The sequence below is a fragment of the Lytechinus pictus genome, chromosome 1 (genome assembly GCF_037042905.1).
Source record: "Lytechinus pictus isolate F3 Inbred chromosome 1, Lp3.0, whole genome shotgun sequence".
NCBI lineage: Eukaryota > Metazoa > Echinodermata > Echinoidea > Temnopleuroida > Toxopneustidae > Lytechinus > Lytechinus pictus.
In genome coordinates, this window is record NC_087245.1 from 8,627,831 (window position 1) to 8,643,156 (window position 15,326).

The window sequence follows — 15,326 nt, forward strand, 5'->3', positions numbered from 1 at the left end:
AACTTTGAATAGTGATATCAGCCCTGAGTGATATAGTGATGAGCAGTTGAATGAGTGGCTATTGAGTAATATATCCAGCTGAGCAGATCAATGATACTGTTAAGGCACACCCAAATCAAGCTGCAGTGCTGCACCAAATTTATAATTCCATGATGATTTCCATCAATGCTGAAGATGTTTAACCATTGGCAGCATTGATGGAATTATGAATTGGAGAGGCTTCTGGCGCTGGCTCTGGCAGAGCCAGGTTGAACTCGAATTAGAAACTTATCCATCTCGCACTCCGACTCGACAATGTCGATAATCAGCGCTGTCACAATCACCAGCTGATCGCATACAATTCTGTGCATGCCTAGTACACATAATATACCGTACGATGCATGTGGTCTCGTTACCAGCTGTGCAGTCTAATCGTGCACGCGTACATGTACATAAGCCATGCGACAAGTGCGTCAACAAATCTAAAAACCCCTTGCTAAAGACTATGCGTACTCCACATCCCATATTGCATTGCGCGTTTATTTACAATCGCGAAGCTTCCGGTGTTACGGAAGGCTCGGATATTGCATCGACCGTTCAACTTAAAGCTGGCAAGGGCGATATAAAAGATGCGCTTGCTCCGCCGCCGGAGAACGTAATTATGTGAAGTATTTTTTTACATTGTCGACGGTATTTTATTGGGGCGATTCTGAAATAGTCGCCCCAAAGCATTGGGTTTTGAGAATTTTTTGGGGCGATTTGGGCTGTCATGGGGGCGACGCTGTTTTAAACAAGCTGTGATTAGGGTTCTCAAAATAAAAATGAAATTTTTAAATATATAAATTTGATAGATTTAAAAATTTAGTTTATTTACCGGTTAATATTTATTTTTACTGATTAAAATCAATTAATTTCATGTTGCTTATGATCAGAAAATTTTGTCAACAATGTCCAAAAAAAGTATAAAAAAACAAAAAACAAAGAAATACTTCAGAAAGAAAAAAAAAAACTTCAAGGGCTTTGTTTATAGATTTCCAGTCAAATTCTAATTTCATGCATGAATTAGTAAAATCTATTAATTACAAATAAATTTAAACAATTTTAGAACGATCAAATATACAAATTTTTCATCTGTGACAGGCATGTTGCATTTCGTCACAATTGCGCAATTAACGGTCAAGATCTTGAGGGCCCCCACCCCCATTCCGCCCATCTTTCCTGCCTCCAAAATACCCTGGCAGTCTTATTAGGGTTAGATTAAGTTTACATTAAGCAACCATAAAATTCTTACAATGGATTTCAGTGGCGTAATGAGGGGGCTAAATATGGCGGATGGAACAAAAGTTCTCAAAAGATGCGAGGGAGCGAAGCGAGCGAGCAAATTTGTTGACCTTTTAAATACAGAAATCGAATTTTTTGAAAGATTTGACGTAATATTCAGAAAATAATATACTATTTCACCCTTTCCCGTTCCCTTTCTTTCTTTTTCTCTTTTTTTTCTTGGTCGTGAAACATTGGGGGGGGGGCATGGCCCCCCATCTATATGCCAGTGATGGATTTAATACTTTTTGCTACATGTACGATGAAATTGCTCTCTCTCTCTCTCCCTCACCCATCCTCACTACGTGTACATGTGTGTGCAAGATAAATTATGAGGAATAATTGCATAGCATATGAAGTGACGTTTCTCAACCAGAGATTCCTTATATATTATTTACTGTTGCATGTTTTCATTTTTGTTCATCATATTAAACCATCTTGACCCCTTTACCCCTCCCCCCATGATAAAAACCTAGTAGTCAAATGACGTTTCATTTTATTTTGTTTTGATATACATGCAATGTATACATGTGAGAAAAAAATGCCAAACCTTTTTTCAAAAATTTCAATTTAATTTATTCCTTCAGGTGAGGCTTTGTCCGCATTTCCAGAAAGACACAAGATAGTATCAGAAAGCCATGCCAAAATCAAAGACTGAAGGGTCTGGAGAGCCAGACAAAGAGCCTAGAAATGTGATTTAACCCGTAAGTTAAACTTATTTATAATTCTGATTCACTTTGGCATAGGAAGTAAGTCACATAATAACAATTTGAATGATTTTTGTCTTCTTGATTTGCTCTTCGTCAAGAATCCAGTCCATATTTTAGAATTAAACTCTAAGTTCGAGGTGTTAAATGGATATATGATATTTCTTTTACAGCTGCAAAAATAACAAACCAATATCAATCATTGGTAGATAATGTGACTTGCTTTCTCTTGCCAAATTGGTACATGAATATTCTGCATTTCTATAATTATTGACCACTACCACCTAAGATGCAACATGTCAAATTACTGCAAAGACATAGATGCTAGTTATTCACTTCATATTTTTTATTATTAATTTGTCAGTAAAGGAGTAAAAGGACTCAGGGAGATTACCCGAAGAAGCTCACATAATTTTTTTTACTGGTAGACCTATACATTCATTTGATGAATAATTGAGTTCATGCAAAATCAACTGAATGTAATGAGTACAAAATCCTGTTAATACACCTTACTAGGTGAGGCTATTCTGGTAGATCATCCCGGGGGGTGCCTGAGGATCTTGTCCATTTGGAGAAATCTTGCAAAGTATCGAAAGGTGCCTCCACCCCCCCCCCCCCAGTCTATTAAGGGTTAACAATGAAAGTGAAATTAGGAATAACTTTGGTATCTTGCTTACATGCATTGTAAATTAATTACTATTTCAGGTACTTCAATCACATGAACAGCAGCAGGAGCAAAAACAGCAGCAACCACACAGGAGATGTAACGACTATTGACCAACAGCAGCATCAACAATTTCTGCAGGATATGCAAAAACCACAACGGCAACCTCAACAACATCAAGATGTCCAAAAATCACTCCGGGAACGTTAACAGCAACCACAACTTCAGCAGGAGTTTCAACAAACACATCAGCAAAAACCAACAGCAGCTGCAACAACAGCACTTATGAAATGAATCTGATTGAAACTCAAAAGCCAATGAGGCAACATCTTTTAAAAAATGAGACATCATTTATTCATTCTTTTACAGGATAGAAGAAAAGCTTTTTTTGAAAGTGTAAATTTGCAGGAACACAATGTATGTTCCCTATGTATCTATTTATTGAAATAAATTTGACTTTAAAAAGAATGAATGATGATTCAATAAATATCTACTTTTTATTTGTCAATGAGTAAAAATACCTGTATTTTCTATTTAGAATGACAAAAAGCAATTTACCAATCAAAATCATCAAAAAATTGACCAATATGGTTGTTAGGCAAGGCTCGACATAAGCGGTGGCCCGGGGCCGCCAGAAATTCACCTCGGGCAACCATTATTGATAAAATGTTAAGTTTTGGTGGCCCGAATAGGGCAACCAATAATTTTCAAAGTAGCGCAATTTTTCTCCCGATTTTGCTTTCTTTCTACAGTTCAAATTGCAACCCAGTTCGTCATGCGCCCTTTTTGTTGATCTACACACAAATACACACACACAAAGTTTGCATATTAGGCCTACAGCTATAGCATACAGTAGCTATTATCCAGCCAGCCGCGCCGGCCGGCTGGCGTGAGCTTTGCATGAAGCCACTGCATACAGCTGTGCTCTAGATGGAGCTGCGATAAAAAATGTTGCTGCTAAGAAATCTTCCACAGAACTTTGAAAATCTGAGTCAAAGTCACATTTTACACCAATGAAATGACATTCTACAGTCTATATTACGAAAATTTGGTGTACCCTGATTATTTGCAAGCATTAAGAAGAGGAATTATGACCTCTCTTTTGACTACAAAAGACCGATTTCCAAATGAATTAATACACATAAAAACACATAGGCAAGTACATCACAGTCCCACGTGTGCATTTGTATGTATGTTGATACTTGGTTTCTTTCGTAGCTGTGTCTTTTCTAGCCAAAAATAAACAGACAGTTTCTTTCTTTCTTGTTTATAATTGACTTCTAAACCACTCTTGAGAAAGTAAATACTTTGGGAAGGCATTTCATTGATATGAAATGTGAATTTTTCCAACATTTTGGCAAATATAGGGAAGGACTTTTCTCACACTTTTTTTCCAGATATAACTTTTGCCGTTTTCTTCTTATTTTTTTTCTTTCATTTTTTTACAGTGGTTAAACCATTTATACCCCTTCCCATTGAATATGCCTGATTGAAAAATATGTTTCTACTGAAAATAAAATAATATAAACTAAAGGATATAAAAATAGAAATGTGCCATTCCCAGAAGTAGGGAGACCGGACCTAATTTTTATCTTTGGATAGGGTTGGACTTACGTGCTATGACTGTAATCATTTTATAGGGAAAATTTCACTCATACCAACTGCCGAATTTCTTGAAGTTATTCCATTTTACTGCAAAGTTACAAGCGAAGAGAAATTGACATTTTTCCGCCAATAATAGCTCAAAAACCTCCCAAAATATGGTCATCCACGATACGCATTCACGTCCAATTCAGGAAATGAAGGCCTCCCTCGTAAGGAGGAGTCTCCGCGAATGTTGCTAATGATGTCAGCGCGCCATGATTTTTACGCTGCACGGTCATGAATATGTATTACTTTGACCCCGACTGTCTTCAAAAGTTCGAGTTACGCACCCGTACGGGTGCGTTTAGGTCAGGTTTAGGTCAAGCCATGTCACGAGCGAATGCAATGCATAGAAAGAGAGAGGGAGAGAGAGGGGGAAAGAGACGCGATCGTAACGTCCAGAACCAATGCTTGAGAGGTTATGAGAGAGACAAAAGCTTATGATGAAATGTGTCTGGGATTATTTGTGTGCATCAAAAGTGTGTCCATTCAATGTACCTTCCCACGTGGCTCACGACACGGCGTGGAAATTTCCTTTGTTTATATTTATGTCTGACATGGTCTGAGAGAGTCTGGCATTTGTCTGTGATTTGCATGTGATGTGGCAGTACATTATCGAGTTGTGTATCTGCTAAGACAGAGAAAGTTTAATCATCACCTCATGAAAAAGGTATTCCCCAAAATTCGAGACGAGATGGGGCGGGGGGGGGGGCGAGGCAAAGAATGAGAAGAATCAGCATGGGATTGATTTTTTAATTGTGTGATTCTCTTTTTTATCAATTTTATTGATTCTTCTTGAAAATTGTTTTAAATGCTTTTAATCAGGCGCTGGTGGGAGGGGGGGGGGGGGCAAGTTCCCACCCACTCCATTTTGATTTATTTTTGCTTGATTGTCAGAAATTTATCCAGTTGTCAACTTGACAGTGGCGGCCAACTTCTTTTTGTCCAAAAAGCGTAACCCCACCCCCCCCCCCCCCCCGTTCTGATAATTGGATTCACCCCTTCAAATAATTAACCCCCTTCTTGATTTTGCACTTTGGTTGTTACCGATTCCAACACAGTCATTATTATATTTGTCGTAGATAGCGAGTTGTAATTGATAAATTTCCTATGATTTGTGAAGGCTTTGATAACTGGGATCCAAAGAACTAATATGATTATAGTTACTCTGTCATGGCAACTACCGTGGGAACGGGGCTCGACCACAATCGTTTCCATGTTCAGAACATGGACCCCTGGGAATGACCCGGCATTTGACCTCCATTCTCAGTCTCCAGATATTTGTAAACAATGATCTTATCTTGGCCGCTGGTCACCATGGTAACGGACATTCCAACGTATGTTCAGTTCATGGACTGAGAGGTCCATGCACAGTTGAATCACGATCAGAGTTGAAACATGGAGAGGGACCTCCATAGTTGAAAAAAAAGACACTCTCGATCTGGAATAAGTGGAATCAGTTCATATAGGATTATATATAAGAGCATTTCTACCGTAAGCATTAAGATGAAGAAAAATAATGACTGAAATGAGTCCGGGAAATGGGCAAAATATTTGGACTTGGAGACGGCTTTTTTTTAAAAATCATCCTTCGAAGTTCGAGGGATATATACGAAGACGGCCAGCAAAATTATTGTTCTATGAATTTAATTCTGCATGTAATTGATTTTTTTTAATGTGTGATTCTCTTTCTTATTCGTGATCCCGTTGATTCTTCTTGAAAATTGTTTTTAAATGCTTTTAATCAGTGCTGGTGGGGGGGGGGGCGACAAGTTTCCATCCACTCCATTTTGATTTCTTTTTGCTTGATTGTCAGAAAATTATCGAGTTGTCAACTTCACAGTGGCAGCCAACTTCTTTTCGTCCAAACAGCGTACCCCCCCCCCCCCCCCCGTTCTGGTAATTCCTGGATTCACCCCTTCAAATATAATTAACCCCTCTTTTTTATTTAGCATTTTGGTTGTAACTGATTCCAACACAGTCATTATTATATTTGTCGGAGATAGCGAGTTGTAATTGATAAATTTCCTATGATTTGTGAAGGCTTTGAAAACTGGGATCCAAAGAACTTACTACATGTATATGATTATAGTTACTCTGTCATGGCAACTACCGTGGGAACGGGGCTCAACCACAATCGTTTCCATGTTCAGAACATGGACCCCTGGGAATGACGCGGCATTTAACCTCCATTCTCAGTCTCCAGATATTTGTAAACAATGACCACCTGCATGTTATCTTGGCCGCCGGTCACCATGGTAACGGATATTCCAACGAAAGGTCCATGCACAGCTGAATCACGATCAGAGTTGAATCATGGAGAGGTAGGTATACAAGTACCTCCAACACCATGGTTGAAAAAAGGACACTCTCCATATGGAATAAGTGGAATCATTTTATATAGGATTATAAGAGCCTTTCTACTGTAAGTATGAAGAAATGAGTCCAGGAAATGGGCAAAATATTTGGACTTAGAGACGGCTTTTTTTATCATCCTTCGAAGTTCGAGGGATATATACGAAGACGGACAGCAAAATTATTATTCTATCAATTAAATTATTGTGCCGATGAAGGTACAGGTTGGTGGAGGGGGGGGGGGTAGATTGCATCTGCCTTCTGACTTTTGACATCATCCAGGACTATAAAATTTAGCATGGTCAACGTTCAATTTTTTTTTGCTTGATCTCTTTTGTTCAATTACACAACGTGAACTTGTCTCTACCCCGAGGTCTCTACCCAATTTACATAAATTCTCATCACACTGCTACTCCGACCTCTCCCCTTACATCTAACTTATCTCTTTTTCTGCTCCCTCTCTTCTCTTCTCAACCCCCCCTCTCTCTCTCTCTCTCTGGGTGCATCATCTTTGGTCAATATATCAAAGTCTGGCCGGCTCGAAAATTCATTAAAAAAAAATATTAAAAAATGTCGGGGTCTCGGTAGCACACCGGCCTTGATGCATCTTGATGAAATATTATTTGGACTGTCTTCTTCCACTTACATTGTTGTTTTGGTTGAATATGATTGCTGCCGCGAGACTTTGATATATCGACCAAAGATAATTCAAAGATTGATGTAAAACATGGGATGATAAATGGACAGATCAAAATACATGCACGGTTGAATGATTACACCAGTGATGAGTCACTAAGTTTACATGTGCAAATGCAAATCATCTACGTGCATGTGTGTAAGCGATACACTCACGATCATTCACAAAGTACATGTAGACAAAATTGCATTGAAACTCCATAGCATTGCGCACAGCGACACCCGCGATGAACTTTGAATTCTCGCGCCGGTTGGGCACGCGACCATAGGCGCGGGACCGCTTGACGTCATTAAGAAAGCGCGTATTTAATCTGGCGTCGTCGGGTTTACCACGCCCTTTTTTCGCTGTTCAAAAACTCGCATGGTAAGGGTATTTTGAATTGCAATCCGACACATGATCCTCAGGGATATGCGAAAAAATGATGTCATAATCGGATTCAGCATCGTCGAAAATGCAAACTGGACTCGGTTTACGTACAGAGACTTTAATCGTACTCTCGCTATCGCAGAAGGAATGTTACTTCTCATTATATCTTTTTTTGGCGAAAGCGAGTGAATTGTAAACCGATATGAGTATACAGAGCAAATTATTTCCTTTCTTTTGGTATATAGATCATGATCATACGATGTGAGGATCAAGTGTCGAAAATGCTTCAAAGTGGAATTTTGCTCCAAAATCTCTGACCATTTCGAGGAGAAATGCGACCTATGCGAATTTGCGTGTGTTAGCGCTCGCGCTGACGAACCGTTGTTCAAACCGGTGAGTGAGGGGTCATTTCCGTTGCTTCAAAAGCATGATAAAACACCACGATCTCTTTTATTTCGACATTGATTAGCTTGAGAATATACTTGATGATGATGTTGTTGGCTTATTTTGATATATATTGACTATTTTTTTTTGTGATGGCAAAATAATGAGAGACATGTCGTATTTTTGTGAGCTGCTCGTTGAAGGTCCGTGCGGCGTGTAACAAAAGGCGGAATGCAATTGACGTCCGCGCGGTCTCCCTACCAGAAGGTAAGTGAAAATTATTTGCTTGGCTTTTAATTATATTCCAGTCAGAATAGACTGTTGCCACAGCTGTTAAAAAATATTCGTAATGGCTTCTTAATTTTCCCCATGTTTATATCAATTTTGTTTTATTCATTTTTCTTTCACTTTCTTTTCTTTTTTTTCTCTCTAAATTTTTTTCTTTTCTTTTTTTCCCTGTTCTTTATTTTTTCTTTCTTCATTTTCTTTCTTTTGTTTTATTTCACTTATTTCTTTTATTATTTTCGTTTTCTTTTTGTAATATACTTTTTGAAAATTATTTTCATTTGTTTCCCCCTTTTATGCATTGTTCTAATTTTGCAGCATATTTTTCTGTGATTTTCTCCTGCTATAATATGCTGCAAAAGAGAAAACAGAAATAAACTGGATTTGGGGCCTGCATAATCTAGGTTTTAGGATTCAAAGAGGAAGAAATGAAAAACCAATGTTTTGTACATCTATCTGAGTTTGCTATGCACTATTTATTTACTTTACCAATATGAGTGTGTGTCTATACGGAGATTAAAAAAAAGTCCACACAACCTGCAAACAATAAAATTCATTTATTCTCTTTCAATCATTTCATTTTTACAACGATAGAAACAATTTATAGTTCAAATAGCTGCGTCAAATATAGACAGCTGGCAGCCGTCTGTTTTGAGGAGTTTTTTTAACTTTTTTTTTTTTTTTTAAATTTCTCCTCATACACAGACGGCTCGCTATCGTGCAGCCACCATTAGGGGACTTGCAATGCAAAATCCCCCCGTCGGGGCTTTTCAATTTTTGTCTTTAATGAATAAAAATTTTGAAAATGAACGTGACCAAAATGGAAATTAATATTCCCTCTTGGCATTAATTGCCAAAAAACGGAGAAAAATCAAGTAAAAAGGAACAAAAACAGAGATTTACCTCGGCTGTCGCGCAAATTCACTTCCCCGTTTTATCCGATCTTAAGTACATAAACATATGGCCATTGAGTCCCCTGTACAGATCGCGCTAGAACTTCGGTCTCTGTATTTGGTGAGTGAAGCCAACGGAGTTCAGCTGAACAACCAACATAACAGAGATTGAAGCTTTTGGTCTACGTCAAATATTGCCGCAGAAATTGTCATTTGCCGCAGAAAGTATCTGCGGCAAAGTTAAACTTTTATGAAACGGAAACTTGACGCTGGTTTTGGATTTGCCGCAGAAAATGGGAGTTGCCGCTGCGGCAAATGTTTTATGAAACGGGCCCCAGATCGAGTTCACGCTCTCGAAGTTCAGGTAGGTGGAGCGTAGTGTAGCGGTGCCGGTAGTGAAGTGGAGTGGAGCCTGCATGCACGAGTGCCACAAACTTCGCTCGAGGTAGGGACAATCCAAATTTTTGGACCGGCGCCTCTAACGTTAGTAAAGAACGACTGGTGATCCTTTCTTGTGGAAAATGGTTTAGGGGTCCATTTCATTGGCGATGGTTAAGCGCGTAAAAAAAGTTCACCAGTCGTTCTTAACTTACGAACAGCTTCAAGAAACGGCCCCGGGCCCCTGGCCTGGGTTAACTAGATTCGAGCAGATACGCGTGTGCGCAGACAAGTCGAGGGGGACTGCGCAAACTTGGCCTAATTGGGGGAACTTGCCATACAATAAATACATATTACTGGTACGGTCGGTACGGTACCGTACCGGTACACAACGCGCGAAAAAGTCAAACCAAAAATAAGCCAAGCAAAGTGAAATGGCAAAACAGCATGATCTAGAGTAAAGTTTCAGCTTCATTACAATCACCATGAAAATATTCTCAAAGAATACAAACATCAACATCTAACAAATCCGCTAAAATTATAACCGATTTTTTAACACTCACCTAAAAAATGGACGCGGTTACTGTTCTAGTTTTTTTTTAGCTTTGATATGTCGCCCTCTTTCGTCGATGATGCATTAATTAGAGGTGTCACGCGCGTAAAACATTTCCCATAGACTTGGGCACTTTTTAAAAAAATAATAAAAAATAAACTTGAAATTAGAATAAGAGGGTCGAATGTTTACTACCATTGGATAGGATATATATCTGACATTCCATATCTGACCAGAAAAGGGTATCATAGCCAGCTCATTTTAAAAATAAGTCGCCATTTATGAAGATAACTATGTTGGGATCAACTGAAACAGTAAGTCATTGATATATCTTCCCAATTTAGACAAAGGAAGTTCAGTAGTTTCCATTTCTAGAATCATTGTTAGATTTTCCATCATATTCATACACTTTTGTCAATCAGCAATATCAAATCGAAAAAAATTCGAATGGGTTGGGTCGAACAAATGGCTTTAGCCTGAATTCCTGTTGTATTAGGCTCATATATGGGACCTATATATTGTATGACCAATGAATTTTCTTTTTAGAAATAGCTATCTTGCTATTCTTTTATATCTGTACACTTACACAAGCAAAAAGAAATGAGATGAAAAGGCCTATTTACTATGCAATGACCCATTTTAATGTGTTACTCATATAAAATGTCATATTCACTATATGGATGTACACATATCCTACCTGCATATATCCCAACAGTGAGTGCAATGGCAATATAGGGCCCTATTATTAAGATAGTGAGTTACTTCAGTTAAAGAGTAGGATATTTTCACTGCAGGACATCACATCAAAAACAATATATGATACTCATTTAAGAATGAGAACGGATATACCCCCAATCATTTGAAAAGCTTGAGGAAAGAAAAGTACAATATATAACAAAAAAAGATTTTTAAAATTTTTTTAAGACCACGAAATCCACTTTGAACAGTAAACTCAGATAATCTCATTATAAACAATTTTAAAATATATCATACACAAAAAATATTTATATTTATTTAAAATGACAACAGATGATTTATGTTCATTTTGCAGTAAAGAAGAAAAACATATAATCATTTTTTTTTTCATGTGATAAGATAAAAATTATACAGAAAGAATGTGGGAACATGCTTCAACTTCCTGAAGATTGAGGTACAGCAAGTTAGATAATGGTAAGATCCATGCGTTACAGAATACAGATTGAAAGGGATCGAGGGTAGGATTGGGGTTTAGGTGTAGGGGAGGGAAGCAGACCGCGCTTGGGCTTGGATGGGATGTGGGGGGGGGGGGCGGTTGGGTGGGAGGGTGTATGTTTCCTTAATACTCATTCAGTTTGATTCCACTGCGTTGCTGTAAATTCATTTTCTGTTATATTTTGTAAGTCTTACCTATAGTTCTAAATGATTTGAATGTTAAATTCTGTAATTTTTGTACAATTTTCTGTATTATGAATAATTATTTGACTTTTGTGTTTTTGTTGATATTGCGACATGTTTGTAACATATTACAATTAATGTATTTTCACTTGTATGATTTTGAACTGAATGATTTTAATAAATACTATTACAAAAAGAAAATAGAAGAGTGCAATTTGACATTTATCTTCAAAGATAATGGTGGAAATCAAAGACTGAGCAAAGAATACATGGATCAACATACATACATGGATCAACAGGAACAATCCTGTGTGAAACGACAATTTATCAGTTTTTTGACAGCTAGGCGTCAGTCCAACAGCCGTGCGCTAACAGGTTTTTTTTTCCAAACGGACAACATCTCAGACTCCGTATCTTTCGTTGCACCGACATAATTATGTACAGATTACCCCAAACCTTTATTCGCCTATACACCTTTTCTCCTTCCTATTCTGTTTTCCTCTTTCTCTTTTCCCTTTTCCTTTATCATGCAGCCATTTTCTTCTTCCTTCTTCCTCCTTCCTTCCTCTTCTTTTCTGCATCCCCCCCCCCCCCCGACTGGATTGCAGATTTACCGACGATATCCACAAGGGGGAGGGGGGGGGAGGTTGCATGCGTGGATCCATGAGGGGTCGAAGGGGCATATTGGCTCCCCCTCCCCCCCCAAAAAAAAGGGTAGAGAATGAGCAGGGTAAGGGGAAGTGAAGGGAAGGGAAAGGAAAAGTAAAAGAAAGGAAGGGGAAATAAAAAGAAGAGAAAGAGAAGGGGGAAAAGGGGAAAATGAAGGGAGAGGGGGACAGCTATGGGCCTATAGGAAACTAAAAAGTGGAATGAGTGAAAAATACAAAGGAAGAGAAATGAAAGGTAGAGTGAAAAGCAAAGAAAAGATATCTACCTTCTCCGCAGAACAATAATTACCACATCATTACTGGTGATATAATGCCCCCACATTCTCTACTGGTGTAACGTATGGGCAGGAAAAAGTCATGTCAATTACGATATGCCTCCATAAATGAGCAGCATACTTAACTTCACACTTAACCTTAGAAATCCCGTCCATTGAAATATTTAATTAAATGTCTTGGCCAACATTGGACAAACTCTTTTGGAAAACTGCTTGTTACACAATGTTCAAACCACTGACGTAAATCCGGTCCGAGCAGAGGGGGGGGGGGGGGTGAAAGCAATATATTGACCTGAAAAATTAAAAATTCGGGGGACACCCCACACCTAAGGCTATGTATACGGGGGTATATAAAACCGTGTACATAATCCTTTTATCTTTCAGTTAAAGGCCTCTTCTTCAATGGTTATATTTGTTATGTTATAAACTACTGAACTACATGATATCCAAATGCGAGCGAGCAAATTTTCAGTAGTTGGAAGACATGATGACCAAAATCGTCTTTCATGAGGTGTGATTGTTGGATAATGAGGCGAATATGAGCATAGCGAGCGAGCAAATTTTCAGTAGGTGGAAGAAAAAATGCCCCCAAAACCCCTTTCAAGTGGTGTGTAATTATCACACGACGGGCTATATGTAACAGGGGTATATAACTGCAGGCATAATACTACCATCTTTCACATAAAAGACTATCACCATGTAATGGGTTTGTTGTCGGTGACGTAAACTCCTGGATTACAGTTATAGTATCCATATGCGAGCAAACGAAGCGAGCGAGCAAATTTTCCATAATTAGAAACATAATGATTATCAAATCGTCTCTCAATTAAGGGGGTGTAATTATGGGAGAAATTACGGCGATGAATCATGAGCGTAGTTAGCGAGGACTGGGCTATTTGAGATGTATTGAGGACGGGGGGGGGGGGGGGGGTGCATGCCCCCCCCCCGCCGATCTCGGCTGCCGTTCGCGCGATCGCGCCGAAATTTGGCACGTGCATTATTTACTACATAAACTACAAGCCAGTATAAAAGAAATTCTGAAAATAATTATTTTCTATTTATCATGAATAAAATATGCAAATTTATTCGTGAAAAACATTATTTGCATATTTAACACCCCGGCAATTTCACTTCAAAGTTTCTTCTCTTTCTCGAGATGTCATCTTTGTAATCCAATTTAAAGGTTTCCACAAAGACAATTTGCGAAAGCCAATTTTTCCTTATGTTCTGTGTTTTTAGAATTTCTGTTGTATTTCTTTGTTTTTTCATCTTTTGTTTTTCTTTTTTTTTTAATGGAAATTGTCATAGACCATTTAAAATCTAAATTAAACCCTAAATCAATTAAGCAGACCAATTAGAACGAATCACCCTTTTATGAATTTCATCTCCCATAGACTTGTACACGAAGTATAATGAGCCATTTTAGGCATGACATTGTCTCGTAAAAAGTCAAGTAGCGTCGCGATGCTATATTTGTATGCGGCGAGTTTGGTCTCAAAAGTTGCGCGAGACTTTGAAAAAGAAAGTCATAACATTTTCGGCGCCATCATTTGCGTTACGGAAATATCGCGCGAAGCGTTGAGGGGAGCATCAAATGGCCCCCAGTCTTTTTAGGGTTAAAAAATTTGCTTCAGTCGTTTAAAATAATATGCATTAATATGCATTAAGTACAGAGGATGATACGGGTATATTATCAATAACGTAAAATTTAGAAGGATATGAACAAGAAATATATAAAAAGAGCAAATAGGGATTGAAATAGTCGATCGAGTTTCGTTTAATGAAAACTCATTTGCTCACTGGTCAAAGGTAAGATGAGAATGCAAACAAAAATAGGATCAAGATTATCAGGATAAGAATGCCATATGAAATGATCATAGGCCATCACAGGCCACAATATAAACTTCCAAAAAACTTGGAAATATCACAATGATGAATATGAAAGATTTCGAATAATCTGTGAGATTATATTGTGAGATTGTGCAACATTCCTAATTTTGAGTAAATTTAAATTAAATATTTATTACATTGTTGTGTTAATTAATGTGATTTAAGTCTCATATAAATGGATAAAATGGCAAAGATTAATGTTTCATTGACGGCATTGATTTGATCAATGTCATCATTAACTCATCGTATACTTTTGAAGAATACGGTAGGCCAAATATTTCTTGTACAAAATCCCCGCTCTCACAAAGATACCATAATTACCCCTCCCATATTCACGACAGTGTATTTAAAGGGTGTTTTAATTCGTTTATGATAAAAGTTATAATCATATTTGAAAATCATTGGAATCACATATTCATAAATGGACTTATTTTAACCTTTGCAATAAGCTAAACGTAGGGATTTGTCACGGCCAAATTCTTAAGAATAGTTTGAGCGCGGGAGATAGCGACCGCGCTAGAAATTTTAGCATTATTAGAATGCAAAATTAGGTCAATTCAAGCACTTTGACTAGATGAATCCACACACTAACAGAAGTATGAACCATTTGATGATTGAAAAAAAAAATTCATCTTGAAAAGTGTGGGGGGGGGGGTGATTGTGTATGCCATCCCCCTCTCCGGAATTTTTGCATTTTTAGAATGCAAAATTAGGCCAATTTAAAAACTTTGACTGCATTTATGAAGATGAATCCACACATTAACAGTAGTATGAACCATTTGATGATTGAATTTTTTTTCTTGAAAAGTGTGTGTGGGGGGGGGGGGTGATTGTACATGCCATCCCTCCTCTCCGAAAAGTGGGGGGGGGGGGGTATGTATCCCCCAAACCCCC

General features: G+C 38.0%; 1 protein-coding gene across 1 annotated transcript in view; it reads right to left on the bottom strand.

Annotated features, from left to right (window-relative positions):
- LOC135153222 (uncharacterized) overlaps positions 1 to 15,326 on the bottom strand; it is a 1,173,865-nt gene that overhangs the window by 212,478 nt on the left and 946,061 nt on the right. The gene's annotated exons all lie outside the window — the stretch shown is intronic.